The sequence below is a fragment of the Papio anubis genome, chromosome 12 (genome assembly GCF_008728515.1).
Source record: "Papio anubis isolate 15944 chromosome 12, Panubis1.0, whole genome shotgun sequence".
Lineage (NCBI taxonomy): Eukaryota > Metazoa > Chordata > Mammalia > Primates > Cercopithecidae > Papio > Papio anubis.
In genome coordinates this window covers 56,856,917-56,873,037 of record NC_044987.1, presented here as the reverse complement: position 1 = coordinate 56,873,037, position 16,121 = coordinate 56,856,917, and the positions used below count along the sequence as shown (strand labels likewise).

The window sequence follows — 16,121 nt, the reverse complement described above, 5'->3', positions numbered from 1 at the left end:
CTACCCCTAGAGTCACTGATTTAATTGGTCTGGGGTAGGTCCAGGCATTAGTATATAGTGCTTGGCCCAAAGAAAAGAGACAATAAATGAGTGATTTTCATGGAGAAAGATGATGGCAAATGCATCTAGACCACAGAATAACATAAATGTGAGAGTACAGTGTGGCAGAACGCAACATAAAAGAATAAAATGGGAGACTGAAAAAGTGGAACAGTGCAGATCACAGCAGGTCTTTTATGCACCACACAGAGCACTAGTCAGAAAAATGGTCCATTCTAAACAGCTCTAGAATTGTGCAATAAATGCCCCATGTTAAAAATAAAAGATGGGGCTTTTAATTAAAAAACAAGGCTGTGGAGAGATGACAATGAGAAAAGAGGTATTGCGTGGAGGAGGAGACCATCTGCTACCCATCTGCACTGAGGACTCAGTGATGCCTTGAGTTCACACAATGGGACTAAGCACCAGAGAAGATAAATGAATTCTGGTGCTTAGTCCAAGTCACACAATAAGACCTGGAGTTTAAGAGAGTCTTCTACACTGCCTAATAGAGTTGCTAAAATTCTAGAAACAGTTTCCTCAGAAAACCTTCAGGATTAACCATTTTTACAACTAGGATTTTAGCATTATTTGGGGGCTGTTTTAATAATCACTAACATTAGATCACACTTTGGAGTTTACAGAAAACTTAGAAGTCTATCTGGTATCATTTTTCTCATTCATCAGTGCAAATATTTATTCATCATCTACTGTTTGACAAGCTATGCATGCAGAACAGTAAACAAGTCAGAAGAAGCAGCAAAGTTTCAAAGATGCTGCCAGTCACCCAGGGCCATACAGCTAGTGGGCAGCAGAGGCAGGACCCTGAAGTTAGGCCTGTGTGATGATAGAACCACTACACCACACTACACTGTTGACTCTAGAGGCAAAGGAAAGGACTAGATAACCTCTAATATTAACTCGAGAAGAAATAAAACCTGTTCCATATACTAATCACACTTCTTAGTCCAAACAGCCCACAGCAGCTGCAACTGGCATGATCAACACTCCATCCAGAACTGGGGAGTACTGTATGCCCTTGAGGCCTCGTTATGAGAATCTGATCTTTAATTATACTGTGCCAGGAGGTTTTCTTTGGCAGGGGGCTGGAATGCTGCAGTCTTGAATTTGCTGAGGGATGTCCTTCTAACATGTCAAAGATACTCCCACTATGCAGCCCGGCCACTTGCTCTGGTTTAGCAACAACTGCTAGAGCAGCAGGGAGGAAAACTGTTGGCTGTTTCTGGGCGGTTAGGAAAGCTACTTTACTTTCTGATCCTCAGTTTCCTTTTATGTAAAACACAAACAAGACTACCTACTTTATGGAGTTATCATGAGAATTAACAAGCATATATAAAAGCACCTAGCATGCTGCCTGGCACAAAATAAATGTTCAATAAATATCTGTTCCCTTCCCCCACTTATATTTCTAGTTTCATCCCTACTATTTCCTAAACATGTCATTCTAGCTTACTATGCTTTCATGTTCCTGCCTTTGCCTATGCTGTTTTCTCTGCCTAAAATGTCCCAACTTGTCTGCCAAACAAACTCCTACTCATTCTTCAAGACCCAACCTGACTCACTTCCCCTATGCAACCTTCACAGAAGCCCCTCACCTCTATCTTTCCCCCAAATTTAACAGATCCCACTACTTCTGCTCCCGAAATGTAATAGCATTTTATATGTACTTCTATGCAACAATTTCCAAATTTCATCATATCAACCATAATCCATGCTTCTTGTCCTCACTAGGCCATGAATAACTCAAGGGAAAAACTGAAGTTTGTTTAATCTCTACATCCCCAGGCTGAGCTGTTACACACCTGGTAATCAGCCAAGGTTCACTGACTAAGGCAGCCCGGATTAGCAGAAAAAACACAGGAGCTAAAAGGATCCTGAAGAACCAGCCAGTTTTATTTTTATAAAATAAAAACCTTTATTTTATGGGAACCTGGAACCTATAGGGATATGCAATTTACCTAAGATCACTAAATGAGTGATAAAAACATTACTAGCTTCTGATTATTCTCTTGAAAACTCTTTCTACACTAATTACATAATTTGAGACAGAATGAACAAGTGACTGTATCTGGGAGGCTTCCTACAATTAGAGAAGAATGAGAGGCAGCAAAGTGAAGTGGAAAGGCCAGAGAAATTTAGAGTGAGAGACTGAAGTTCTCTTAGGCTGGCTCTATACCTCTAATCCTCCCCACCCCCATCCACACCTACGCAACTTCCTCACTCCTACCACCTTGCAGACAGTCACTAGAGTTACTTCCAGAAACCAGTACTTACAGGTCTTATAATCCTCTGCCTACCATCTTGGGAAATTCCTAATCTGCAACCCCAGTTGAGTTATTCCCAATAATTAAGGCAAAAATTCAAATTTAACCTTCAAACCTCCAAACCTCCCATTGGATGACCTGCAATGATAAAGTTGAGGCCCTTATAATCTGAGAGCTGGAAGGAATCATAAAGGGGCCACTCCGTTCAACCTCCCAGGAAACAATGGAATCTATTGTACTGTCTCCTAGTTGGTTGACCTTCCAGCCAATCTCTGCCTGAACATGTTCTGATTTCCCACATTGCCATATGTTGCCTCAATGGAATAGTTTATCTCAAAGTGTCAAAAACCATAGCATGAAAATGGGATTGTCTCCCTCCTCTAAAAGGTAATTAGGACTAAATCAATCAATCAATCCTACAGTTTTCATTTACTTCAGTCATCCATGATCACTCAAACTCTCATCTCCAACCTTTTCTGTGAACCCTCTAACCTGACCAAATTCCCTCCCCCTGTCCTGACTCTGAAACCTTTCCACTATTCCCTCTGGAACTTCTCATTTGCCACTGGCTAACACTCCTCTGCTCCTTTACCTTAAAAGAAATCTGGCTATGCCCTGAAGAAGAGCCTTCTTTAGAAACCCTCTCAACTGGAGGCTGTTTTCCCTCTTACACCCTACTTATCAGTGTTGTCCTTAATTTTCAGTGCCATTTCCAAACTATGTCTTTCTCTCCCTCTTGTAAAAACCTGTATTTTCCTTTGAGTAGCTTCCACTGGCTGCTATCACACGTCTTTGCAGTCTACTAATCACTTTCTGGTAACTCCTACTGAAAGGCTTTAGTTCCTGCTTCAGTCTTCTTCTGAACCCCTCTAGTCATCATTCTAGGTGACGTCAACAGCCACAATGATGATCATGTCAACACCCTAGTCACTCCATTTTCTGACCTACAGTCCAAGTTAGCCAATACTCTCATGATTACACCTGGGATCTTATCACCAAAATGTGCAACAATTCCAATATCTAGAATGAATCATATACACTTCAGATACAACCTCCTATCCATGCACTTACTCAAGAATTTCCACAATTCCTAGACTTCAATTTGAGCTCCAATAAACTATCCAGCAGTCCCCTGCCTTTTTCTCTCTCTTTATCTAATCATGGTCCATCAAAATTACTCAAACACCAAAAACTATCAACACCTTGCCCTTCTCTCCTTTTCCAAAATTTAACTGGCAAAATCCCAGCTTTGGGATAGTTGAACTCAACTTTCTCCCAACTGTCATTATACTGAAGCAGCCAAATGTCCTAGAGAACATTACAAAATCCAGTTAACCGCTTTCACTTGAAAGTTATGATTACCTTCTGCTTTGGTTTGAATGTGTCCCCCAAAGTTCAAGTATTGGAAATTTAACCCTCACTGCAACTGTTGAGAGGTGAAATCTTTAAAAGGTGATTGGATCATGAGGGCTCTGGCCTCATGAATGGATTAATGTTACTATCATAGGCGTAAATTAGTTATCAAGAGAGTGGGTTCCTGATCAAAAGGATGAGTTCACCCCCCTTCCCTTGTTACTCTTGCTCTCTTGCCCTTCCACCTTCTACCATGGAATGACATGGCAAGAAGGCCCTCAGCAGATGCAGGTACCTTGGACTTCGCAGCTCTAGAACTTTAAGAAATACGTTTCCTTTCTTTAGAAATTGCCTAGTCTGTGGTATTCTATCATAGCAACACAAAATAGGCTAAGACACTTTCCTACATATGATTACCCTACCTCAAATGGGAATTCAATAGGATTTTCCAATAGCCCTTCCCTTTAGCTAATGAGCTTACTTTCTTTTTCCTTTTTTTCTTTTTTTTTTTTTTTTTTTGAGATGGAGTCTCACTCTGTCGCCCAGGCTGGAGTGCAGTGGTACAATATCAGCTCACTGCACCCTCTGCCTCGGGGGTTCAAGTGATTCTCCTGCTTCAGCCTCCCGAGTAGCTGGGACTACAGGCGCCCACCACCACACCAGGCTAACTTTTTATTTTTAGTAGGGACTGGGTTTCACTATGTTGGCCAGGCTGGTCTTGAACTCCTGACCTCAGGTGATCCCCTGCCTCGGCCTCCCAAAGTGCTGAGATTACAGACGTGAGCCACTGCGCCCAGCCATTGAGCTTACTTTCAATGAGAAAATAGAAATCTTGGCAGAATAACTACATCTTCCTACCCTCAAATCTATGTGCCTCCCTGTATCTGCATCCATGTTCTCCTTCTTCCTTCCAGTTACAATGAAGGAGGTGTTCTTCCTCTCATCCAGAGCCAATTCTCTCTTATCCCTGTATTCCTTCACTCCTTCTCACTTGGTATAATCTGCTGTTTCAGCTATGTCAACCTTTCCCTCTCTGTTAGATATATTCAGTCATTCAACAAACATTTATTGAGCATCTACCAAGTACCAATACTAATCCAGTTGAATAAGAGAAAGGCCTTGCGCTCTTAGAGTTTATGGTCTAGTAAGAGATGCAGACAGAGAAATACACAAATAAATACACAATAGCAAGTCTATGTGTATGTGTGACTATTAGGGGGAGGGGCATGCATGGGGTATGGTACATAAGAGAAGATAATCAAGACATGCTTCTCTGAGAAACAGTTACTTAAGACCTCAATTAAATGAGACAGCAAATCATAGTAATATCTGGAAAAGCATTTTAAGCAGAGGGAGTAATAACTACAAATGTCTTAGATGAGAATATACTGGGCACGTAGAACAGCAAAAAGATGGGCAAGACTAAAGCTGAGTAAACAAAGAGAAATGTGGTAAGGGACTGAGATCAGAGATGTAACCAGAGGTCAGACTGTGTGGAACTTTATAGGCCACAATACATTTGGCTTTTGCAGCAAATGTGGAAAGACACTGATGGGTTTTGAGCACTGATCTGATTTATGTTTTTAAATAGACCACTCAAGCAACAGAGGAGAATAGGCTGCAGGGGAACAATGCAGAAGTGGAGATCCCATTAGGGAGTCATTACAATAATCCAGGTGAGAACTAATGGTGGCTTTGATGACTGGCAATAGGGGAAGAGAAGTAATTCAAAGGCAGATACATATTGAAGGTAGAGTCAAATATGGTTTAAAGATTAGATACAGCATGTGATAAAAAAAAAAAAAAAAGGAAAAATTAAGATGATATCTAAATTTCTGGACTGATCTGAGAAATACTGGGTGAATATAAACAAGTTCTGGTGTCTCCTATTCAAAGACAGACAGACAGACAGACACACACACACACACACACACACACACACACCCCCTTCCCTTGACACCCACATCCTCCTCCAAATACCACCTATTTCTCTGCTCCCCTTCGTAGCAAAACTTCTCAGAACAACTGTCTACTTAAACTATCTCCACTTCCTCCCCTTCTGTTTGCCAACTAACAATCTACCATTTCATCAAAAGCAGTCTTGTCAAGACTATCAGTTATCCCCATCTTGCCAAAATAAATGCTTATTTTTCTGTCCTCACATTACTCAGTATCTTGGCAGCATTAAATGTAATTGACCTCTCTTCTCTTTCAAATACTCTACTTTCTTGGCTTCTAGGGAAGTACACTCACTTGGCTTTTCTTTCATCTTTCTGTCTACTCCTATCTCTTTTGCATAATCCTCCTTCTCCAGCTATCATCCACACATCCAAGGCTTGGGACCTTCGTTGCTCAGAACCTTCCTTACTGATACACTACACTTTCCCCAAGATTATTTCCTCCATTCTCATGGCTTTACATATTAATACGTTGATGATGCCCAAGTTTTGATCTCTAGACCAAACAGCTCTCTTTCAGCCTAAAAACCATCTACTAGACAACTCCACTTGCGTTTCTCATCAGTACCTCAAATCTAACAAGACCAAATGGAACTCTTGGTTTTCACAGCATCATCATGAGTTGTAATTATATTCGTTTACTTATTATACATCTCCCTCAATAAACGATAAGCTTTGTAAAGAAGCAACGGTATGCTTTTGTAAGTCTGCTGTGCTTACCAATGTATACTCAGCAACTAAACAGGACTTGGCAAGAGTAAGCACTCAGGGCCAGGTACGGTGGCTCATGCCTGTAATCCCAGCACTTTGGGGAGGCTGAGGTGGGTGGATCACCAGAGCTCAGGAGTTTGAGATCTGCCTGGGCAATGTGGTGAAACCCTGTCTCTACAAAAAATACAAAAGCTAGCCAGGTGTGGTGGCTTGCACCCATAGTCCCAGCTACTCCGGAGGCTGAGGTGGGAGGATTGCTTGAGCCAAAAGGTCAAGTCTGCAGTGAGTGAGCTGAGATTGCTCCACTACACTCCAGGCTGGGCAACAGAGAGAGACATTATCTCAAAGGAAAAAAAAGAGTAGACACCCAGTATCGACACCAAAATTTACTAGACCCTGTCTCTGCCCTCAAAAATCTCACAGACTAATGGGAAAGGTAGACACATTAACCACAGTAACAATACAATATGGTAACTGCCACTATTGAGTGGTGAGAGGAAAGACATAGGTGCTGCATGAATCCAGAAGAGGGGCACTTAATAGCCTAGGAATCAGGGGACTTGTAGAATAAGTATAGCTATTAAGTGCCTACTATATAATTATTATTTTTTCTTTTTTATATGATTATTTTTAAGCTTTATAATAACCCTTCAAAGTAGGTATAAATATCTTCCATTTTTATATATGAAGCTTAAAAATATTAAAAATCAGGTAACAGTAAGTGGTAGAACCAGGATTTGAACTGAAGTCAATCTACTTTTAAGTCCCCCTTCCCCTTTTTTTGTTACATCATAAAAAGTCACTAAAAGTATCTTTTATAATTGCCACCTACTATCTGTTCAACTTTAAATAAAGCACATACTTCATGGTCTCTGTCTGACCATGGAGCTCATTACCAGTCCCAAAGCCCTATCTACCCCACTCCTTTTCCTTTACTCATTGAGGATTGAGGCTCAATCCTCTCCTATTAGTCTGTGAATCTTTCGAGGGCAGAGAAAGGGTGTAGTAAATCTTGATGTCTATTCTTGCCTGTCAGTGGCAACCCTAGGCTTTCAGGCTATAGCATCTGAGCATTTTTTCACAGCTTGAAAATGCATTCGGGAACAACCACAATAACATCTATACAGCACTTTACAAAGCATTTTCACACATTCATGATTTCATCTTATCCTCACCAACCCTATGAGGTGTTAAATCCCTATTCTACAGAGGCCAGTGGAAGTAAAAATGCCTAGCCTAGCTGCATCTGGTCTCTGGACTCTACACTCCACCAGAAATTGAATTTAAGAAAATGGAACAGGGAGGAAAGGAAGGAAGAGATCAAATGACTCATAGAGGGAGCTCAGCACATAGTCACCCAAGTGGCCTCAAGCCAGAAGTTAACAGGGACGAAGTCTGTTTCCCTTGCAAGGTAATGAGTGTTGTTTGGCCATGGCACAGTGACCTGCCACATGGGATTGTTCTTTTTTTCATGTCAGCAGTACCTAGAGTCTCCCCCCAAAAGTAGGCAGAAAAGAGGAGATAGGAAAACTCCTTGTACACTGTATGTATACACAAACTCAGGAGATAATAGGGTATAAGAGAATAGATATCACCTTCAGAGAAGACGTAAGTTTAAGTCCTAGCTCTGCCACTGTCTTGCTAAATCAAAAGTGCCCTCTTCTGCATTATTACAGCCCCTTCTGCTTCCTTCTACAATACTTACCACATGAGCTTCCACATTCCTTGACCTGCATTTGAGGGCAGCAACTGAGGCCAGTTTTAATTTTTGTATCCCCACCAGCCTAGTACCATAATTACCATAATGAGCCTGGGAGGTTGAAGCTACAGTAGGCTATAATTGTACCATTGCACTCCAGCCTGGGCAACAGAGCAAGATCCTGTCTCAAGAAAAGAAAAAGAAAAAGACAGGCAATAATAGATACTGGCAAGGACAGGGAGAAAGAGGAACCCTCATATGCTGTTGGCGAAAATGTAAATTAGTAGAGCCACTATGGAGAAATATATATAAATACACACACACACACACACACACATTCCACATTCTGACAGTGAGTGTCAATAAAACAGCAACTTTGTCATTCTCATCTCGGCTTTCCTTCTAACTCCCCGACTTTAAGGACAGAGCTCACAAAAATTTTGTTGATTAACAAAGTGAAGAGACAACCCACAAAATGGGAGAAAATATTTGTAAGCCATCCATCTGACAAAGGATGAATAACCAGAATATATAAGATGCTCAAACAACTAAATAGCAAAAAAAACCCCAAGTAATCCAATTTAAAAACTTGCAAAGATCTGAATGGACGTTTTTCATAACAAGACATACAAATGTCCAACAGGTACATGAAAAAAATGCTCAACATCACTAACATCAGAGAAATGCAAATCAATACCATAATGTAGTATCATCTCACTCCAGTTAAAATGGCTTGTATCAAAAAGACAGGCAAAGGCTGGGCACGATAGCTCATGCCTATAATCCCAACACTTTGGGAGGCCAAGGCAGGTAGATCACTTGAGCCCAGGAGTTGACGACCACCCTGCGCAACATAGGGAGACCACACCCCCCCAAAAAAAATTTTTTTTTTTTATTAGCCAGCATGCTGGCATGTGCCTGCAGTCCCAACTACTTCAGAGGCTGAGGTAGGAGACTGCTTGAGCCTGGGAGGTTGAAGCTACAGTAGGCTATGATCATACCATTGCACTCCAGCCTGGGCAACAGAGCAAGACCCTGTCTCAAGAAAAGAAAAAGAAAAAGACAGGCAATACTAGATGCTGGCAAGGATGGGGAGAAAAAGGAACCCTCATATGCTGTTGGTGAAAATGTAAATAAGTAGAGCCACTATGGAGAATAACATGGAGGTTCCTCAGAAACTAAAAATAGAACAACCATATGATTCAGCAATTCCACTATTGAGTATATATCTAAAAGAAAGCAAATCAATATATGAAAGATATCATACTCCCATGAACACTGTAGCACTATTTATAACAGCCAAAATGAAAATGTATACATATATATATGTATATATACACAGAACGGAATATTATTCGGCCATAGAAAAGAATGAAATCCTGTCATTTACCCCAACATGGTAAATGTTTATGTGGGAGGTAAAAAGATGAATCTTATGATGATACAGAGTAGACTGGTGGTTACCAAAGGCCAGAAAAGGGAGTAGGGAGGAGGAAGGGGGAAAAAAGGATATAAATGTACTTACTGAAACTGAACTGTACAGTTAAGTACAATGGAATATTATTCAGCCATAAAAAAGAATAAAATCCTGTCATCTGCAGCAACATGGATGATACTGGACGCCATTTTTTCAGATTAAAAAAAAGCCAGGTACAGGAAGACAAATATCACATGTTCTCACTCATATGTGGGAGGTAAAAAAGTAGATCTCATGATGATACAGAGTAGACTGGTGGTTACCAAAGGCCAGGAAAAGGAGTGAGGAGCATGAAGGGGGAAAAAAAGATATAAATGTACTTACTGAAACTGAACTGTACACTTTAAACATGATAAACATGGTAAATTCTTTCAAATTTTTTAACTAAAAAAAAATTTGCTGAGTAGAAATCAGTTCAAAAAGACAGTAATCAAAGGGGAAGATAATTAACCTATACAGTCCCCTTTCCCAGACTATAATCTTTCTCTTTCTATACACAGCCCTACCCCAAATAACCCCTATCTTGTCCAGGCCACCGTCTTCTTCAAAGAAGCACTGTCTTCTCCTCCAGGCCTCCTCTGCCTGTCCCTCCAACCCATCCCTGCTATCCTCCCTCTTCTTCCCTGAGCTACCTCCTTTCCTCCACAGCTATCTCACAGCTGACAGAGTTTCTGGTCCTCCCAGTCACTCATCTCACTAAAGGGAACTTGAGCCTCTGCCCAGCACTACTTGACATTCTTGCTCTCCTCCCACTCAGGCCCCCCTTTCCCATCTTGCTTATTCCCTACTGCCTACCTGCTGCCCCACCACCACCAGAAAAGATAGGAAACAAATGCAGGAAGAGCGAGTGCTTCTTGGCAGGCCCAAAGCAAGGCACAGAGGCAATAAAGAGAGAGAATGGTACCTGGGGAAGATAAAATTTGGAGGTAAAAGCTAGAAGCAGGTGAGTTAGGTAGAAAACAATGTTTGGACCTCACAAACACAGAAAAGGTCTCTACAAACCAGTAACCTACGAATAATGAGAAAGCTTAACCAAAAATTTTTGAAAAGAGAAGAAAGCCTAAGCAAGAGGGGGAGGATCCAAGAGAGGGAAGGAAAAACTGGCTACACAGGGGGAGAAATACAAAAGGGGAAGCAAGAGGGGAGGAGGAAGGGTGAAGGGGATGGCAGGAGAAAAGGTAGGCAGGGGGCAGGAAAAATGATCAGGAGGAGGAAATAGAAAAGTGAGGAGAGGAAGACATAGAGTCATGAAAAAACTAGGGGGAGGAAAGAGGTCCAAAATAATCAAAGTAGGTTATTATCGGGCCTGACATGAGCTTCTTGGTGCCAGGTAATAAAGAAGGAAGGAATTATAGTGATTAAGATATTACCACAGGCACGTCTGTCATTAACTCAGCAGAATAAGGAAGGGGCTCCAGAGAAGAGAGTCTAGTTTAAAGCAACTTTATATCTAAGGACAGAAAAATTGGCCAGTTTAGCAGCATTAACATACCTTGACCTTCTACTTCCCAACCCTACCTCCCTACACCTAACACACCTACGCACCACACTAAAATAAGCATCAGCATTCTCAGTCTTTGCTTTGCCCCTGAAGAACCAGCAAGATGCCATTCGAAAGGCTGGCTGGAAGACAGGATACCAAAGTCTACTTCCCAAGTTCTCCTCTCTTCTACAGTGTTGAGGTAGGGATAGCTCTGCAGCCCATTTTAGCACTTTAAACCAGCTCACCTTTCCAAAAGATGGTTTGATGGTCTGAAAAAGCCAAAGTAACAAACAATGTCAAGTCCTTCACTGCACAGATATGGCAACTCAAGCCACAGAGGATGTCTGAACAGGACCAGTCCCCCCAGTCTCCTCCCTCCCAGTTCATTCAACCTCTTAACAGAGAAAAGCTCCCACAGTCCCAGCAGGCCAGCGACTAAGCCAAAGCAGAGGAAAGCACCACCTTGGCCACCAAGTAGAAGGTGGCTTGCAAAGGAGCAGAGCTTCTGAGGCAGAGCAGTTCCCCAAAGGCGCAGCTTCCCCTTCACACCCTTCCCTGGGCAGAGCTCTGATTCCAGTGCAGGCCTAGCCCTGGGTGGGCTCATCTAAAGGTTCCACCCTCAGCCCCTTCTCTCATTTAGGTCCCTTAAGGTAAGAGGAAAGTAAGACACCCCTCAAAATCTACTGGATCCCGTGTCACCATTCTCCGAAAGCCGGAGATCCCCCAGAACCCGGCCCAGCTAGGGGAGCCCCAGGCAGGGCCGGCATTACCTGGTGGGAAAGGCTGGCCCCGGCATCTCTGGAGATTGTTTCCGTCGCAGAGCCGCACCTCTCCCTGCCCAGCCGGGTACCCACAAGGCCCCTGCTCCACCGGCTCCGCTCGATTCGGCCGGGCTGGGCTCCTGGCAGCTCAGCCGCCAGCTCCCGAGGTGCAGCACGCTCGCGCCCTCGCAGGGCGGCAGCGAAGGCGCCGCGTCGGGGTTGGCGAAACAGAAGGGGCGGGGGAAGAAAGGAGGGAAGGAGGCGGGAGGAAGCCGCGCGCTTCTCCTTTTCTGCAAAGCAGAGCTGAGGGCGGGGAGACGGCTATCTTCTCACCGTCTCAGCTATTCTTCCCACCCAGTCTCCAGCAGGAGGTAATTTCTCTCCAGGGCCAGGTTTTCCAGGGCTTGTCAGAATCCTGTGTGAGCTCCAGAGTCAAGGAAGACAACCAGAGCTCCTCTGTGCCTTAGTTTCTACAGCTGAGTATAGAGGAGTCTCTTCTAGGATTCCTCAGGTCAGACCTAGGATTCACATTAGGCCTCAGGGAAAGAGATACACCTCCCCCCTCCCCAAACGTGCCAGGTTCTAATTCTAATGCTCCAGGAAGAACGCTAGGTGGGCCCCTATAACTGCTTCTAAGCAAAGAAAGCTCAGCAGCTGCAGCTGCTACATCATTATTATTATTATTATTATTATTATTATTATTATTTTGAGACAGAGTCTTGCTGTGTGCCCAGGCTGGAGTGCAGTGGTTGGATCTTGGCTCACGGCAGCCTTGACCTTCCCGGGCTCAGGTGATCCTTCCACCTCAGCCTCCCAAGTAGCTGGGACTACAGGTACCTGCCACCACACCCCGTTATTTTTGTATTTTTTGTACAGATCGGGTTTGCCATGTTGCCCAGGCTAGTCTCAAATCCTGTTCTCAAGCAATCCTCCTGCCTTGGCCTCCCAAACTGCAGATTACAGGCGTGAGCCACCACACCTGGTCAATGCTACCATTTATTAAGAACTATCGTGTACCAGGTACTTTATAAATCTTATGTCTCTCTCAAAACAACCTTATGAAGTAGGCACTATACCAATTCACATATGTCAAAACGGAGGTCCAGGGAAAATGTCCAGGGCTCATACAATATTTTTTAACCAACTATTGTGTATCAGGCATTGTGATGGAACCTGAGCTGAACAACACATTATAGAACATTTACCAACATGGCCCAGACTAGTAGTGCCTCTAGTAGTGCCTCCCAACTACTGAAACAATAAAACACACCTTCACACATTTGCAAATGCTCCCTAGGAGGTAGTATTACCTCACTCTGCCCCCTCCCAAACCTTGCTCTTAAGAGGCATGACAGAAGTCAGATTATGTGGTGTCTTTCGGGTCATAATTAGGAGTTAGGCTTTTGTTCCAAGTTTTATCAGTGGGAAGGCTTTGAAAGGTTTGAAAACATAATGACAAACTCTAACTTACATTTTTTAAAAGATCACTGGCTGTTCAGTGGAGAAAGGGGGTAGGAGTGGAAATAAGAAACAAGATAATAAATTCTCTCAGAGGTTCAGGCAACAGAAAATGGTAATGATTTAGACTAACATATTGTAAGATAATGTAAAAAGAAGCAAGCATATTTTCTAAAGACACAGCTTGGAAGAAGCAGCAGCAGAACTTGGTGGAAAACAGAATATGATGGGTGAAAGAAGTCAGTGACTTCCCCAAGACCACACATCTGGTAAATACTCAGGAGTTCAAGGCCATCCTGGCCAACATGGTGAAACCCCGTCTCTACTAAAAATACAAAAAATTAGCTGGGTGGTGGCGGGCACCTGTAATCCCAGCTACTCGGGAGGCTGAGGCAGGAGAATCCCTTGAACCCGGGAGGCGGAAGTTGCAGTGAGCCGAGATCGCACCACTGGACTCAAGTCTGGGCAACAAGAGCGAAACTCCATCTCAAAAAAAGAAAAAGGAAAAAAAAAAAAAAAAAGAATTGGTCAATAATAGAGACCCGGAGAGTTGCTGTAGTCTGAGGATTCAGCTTCAAAGTCATTTTAAGATTTTTTTTAACCCCACACCATGTCCTTCATCCCAATTTACACAGGGTGAATGAGAGCCAGAAGTAGTCCTCTGCCTTAGACACAGCTTTTCAAACTAATAATCAATAATCATAGCAACTTATCTTACTCAACTTCCCACTCCATTCAGCATCCCCTTTGGATGGTCTTCCAGGCTTTTCTGAAATACATGCAGGAATGAGGAGCTCACTTTCCACTAGCACTATGAGGCAGTGTTTCCTCACATTCAGCGAGGTGGCTCTCTGTAAATTTCTAATTCTGCTCCAGGAGCAACGTCCTCCAGGGCAGGTCACATTAAAGGCTTGCAACTATGTATGTATGTAAGCTAATTTATTATGCCCCTCCACTTTCTCTCTTCTCCAAGATAAATACTCCCAGTTCTTTTACTCGTTTGTTCATTCAACAACTATTTAAGCATCTTGTGCAAGTCACTGGCGATAGACACATCAGTGAACAGAACCACATCTTCAAGGAGTTGATAATTTTATGGTTTAGTATGGTGGCTTTCAATTCCCCCTGTCCACCAGAATAACCTCAAAAGCTTTAAATATGTGTAAATATACTAGAGTCCCAGCAGAGATTCTGACTTGGTTGGTCTGGGATGTGGCCTAGGCAATATATTTTTATAGATATAACTATATTGATATCTACTGGAAGACTGAGTTACTATAAAGCTACAGTGATAATGACAATGTGGTATTAACTAAAAAAATAGATAAACAGATCAGTAGAATTGAAGTAAATAGCCCAAAATAGACCCATACAAATGTGTTTAACTGACTGTAAAAGAGAAAAGGAAATTCAGTGAAGAAAGGACAGTCTTTTCAACAAATTGTGCTAGGACTGGACATCCACATCCAAAAAAATGAACCTAGACACAGACTTTATGCTTTTTACAAAAATTAACTCAAAATGGATCACAGACCATTGCATTTGCAAAATGCAAAACTAAAATGTCTAAAATATAACGTAGGGGAAAATCTAGATGACCTTGGGTTTGGCAATGACTTTTTAGATACAGCCCCAAAAGCAAGATCCATGAAAGAAAAAAATTGACATGTTAGACTTGATTAAAATTTAAAATTTCTGCAAAATATAGTGTTAAGAGAATGAAGAAACAAACCACAGACTGGGAGAAAACACATCTGATAAAAGGCTTGTATCAAAATATACATAGAACTCTTAAAACTCAATAAGACGTGACCCAATTAAAGAAAAAAAAAGCTGGGCAAAAGATCTGAACAGACACTTCACCAAGGAAGATATACACATGACAAGCGTATGAAAAGATGCTCAGCATCTTTTATCATTAGAGAATCGCAAATTAAAACAACAATAAGGTATTACTACACATCTATTAGAATAACTAAAATCCAAAACACTGACACCACCAAATGGCGATAGGGATATGCAGCAACAGGAACTCTCTCATTCATTGCTGGTGAGAATGCAAAATGGTACAACCACTTTGGAAGACAGTTTAGGAATTTCTTACAAAGCTAAATACAGTTATGTGTCACTTAATGACAGGCATATATTCTGGGAAAGGTGTCATTAGGTGATTTCATTGTTATGTGAACATCACAGAGTGTACACATACAAACCTAGATGGTACAGCCTACTACACACCTAGCCTATATGGTATAGCCTACTACTGCTCTGAGACTACAAACTTGTATAGCATGTTACTGTACTGAATACTAGGCAACTGTAACACAATAGTATTTATGTATCTAAACATACATAAACATAGAAAAAGTACAGTAAAAATACACCATAAAAGATTAAAAAACAACAACAACAAAAAAAACAGTACATCTGTAAAGGGCATTTACCATGAATGAAACTTGCAGGACTGGAAGTTTCTCTGGGTGAGCCAGTGAGTGAGTGGTAAGTGAATGGGAAGGCCTAGGACATTATAGTACACTACGGTAGACTTTATAAACTATGTTTAGACTGCACTAAACTTTAATTTTTTTTCTTTCTTCAGTAATAAATTAACCTTAACTTCCTATAACTTTTTACTTTAAAACTTTTTAATTTTTTAAAAACATTTTGACTTGGCTGGGCACGGTGACTAAAGCCTGTAATCCCAGCACTTTGGGAGGCCGAGACAGGCGGATCACAAGGTCAGGAGATTGAGACCATCCTGGCTAACATGGTGAAACCCCATCTCTACTAAAAAATACAAAAAAAACTAGCCGGGCGTGGTGGCGGGCGCCTATAGCTACTCGAGAGGCTGAGGCAGGAGAATGGCGTAAACCCAGGAGGCGGAGCTTGCAATGAGC

The 16,121-nt window shown here is 42.1% G+C and overlaps 1 protein-coding gene across 11 annotated transcripts in view; it reads right to left on the bottom strand.

Moving 5' to 3' along the window:
* PAK1 (p21 (RAC1) activated kinase 1) overlaps positions 1-16,121 on the bottom strand; it is a 148,721-nt gene that overhangs the window by 73,741 nt on the left and 58,859 nt on the right. For 6 of the 11 annotated variants that reach the window (XM_009186979.2, XM_009186981.2, XM_031653089.1 and 3 more), the window contains exon 1: positions 11,776-11,989. The exons of 4 other annotated variants lie outside the window; for them this stretch is intronic. The gene's annotated coding sequence lies outside the window, so the exon portion shown is untranslated. Of the gene's footprint in view, positions 1-11,775; positions 12,062-16,121 lie in introns of those variants that run through there. One more of the 11 variants, XM_009186980.2, reaches the window with a different exon arrangement.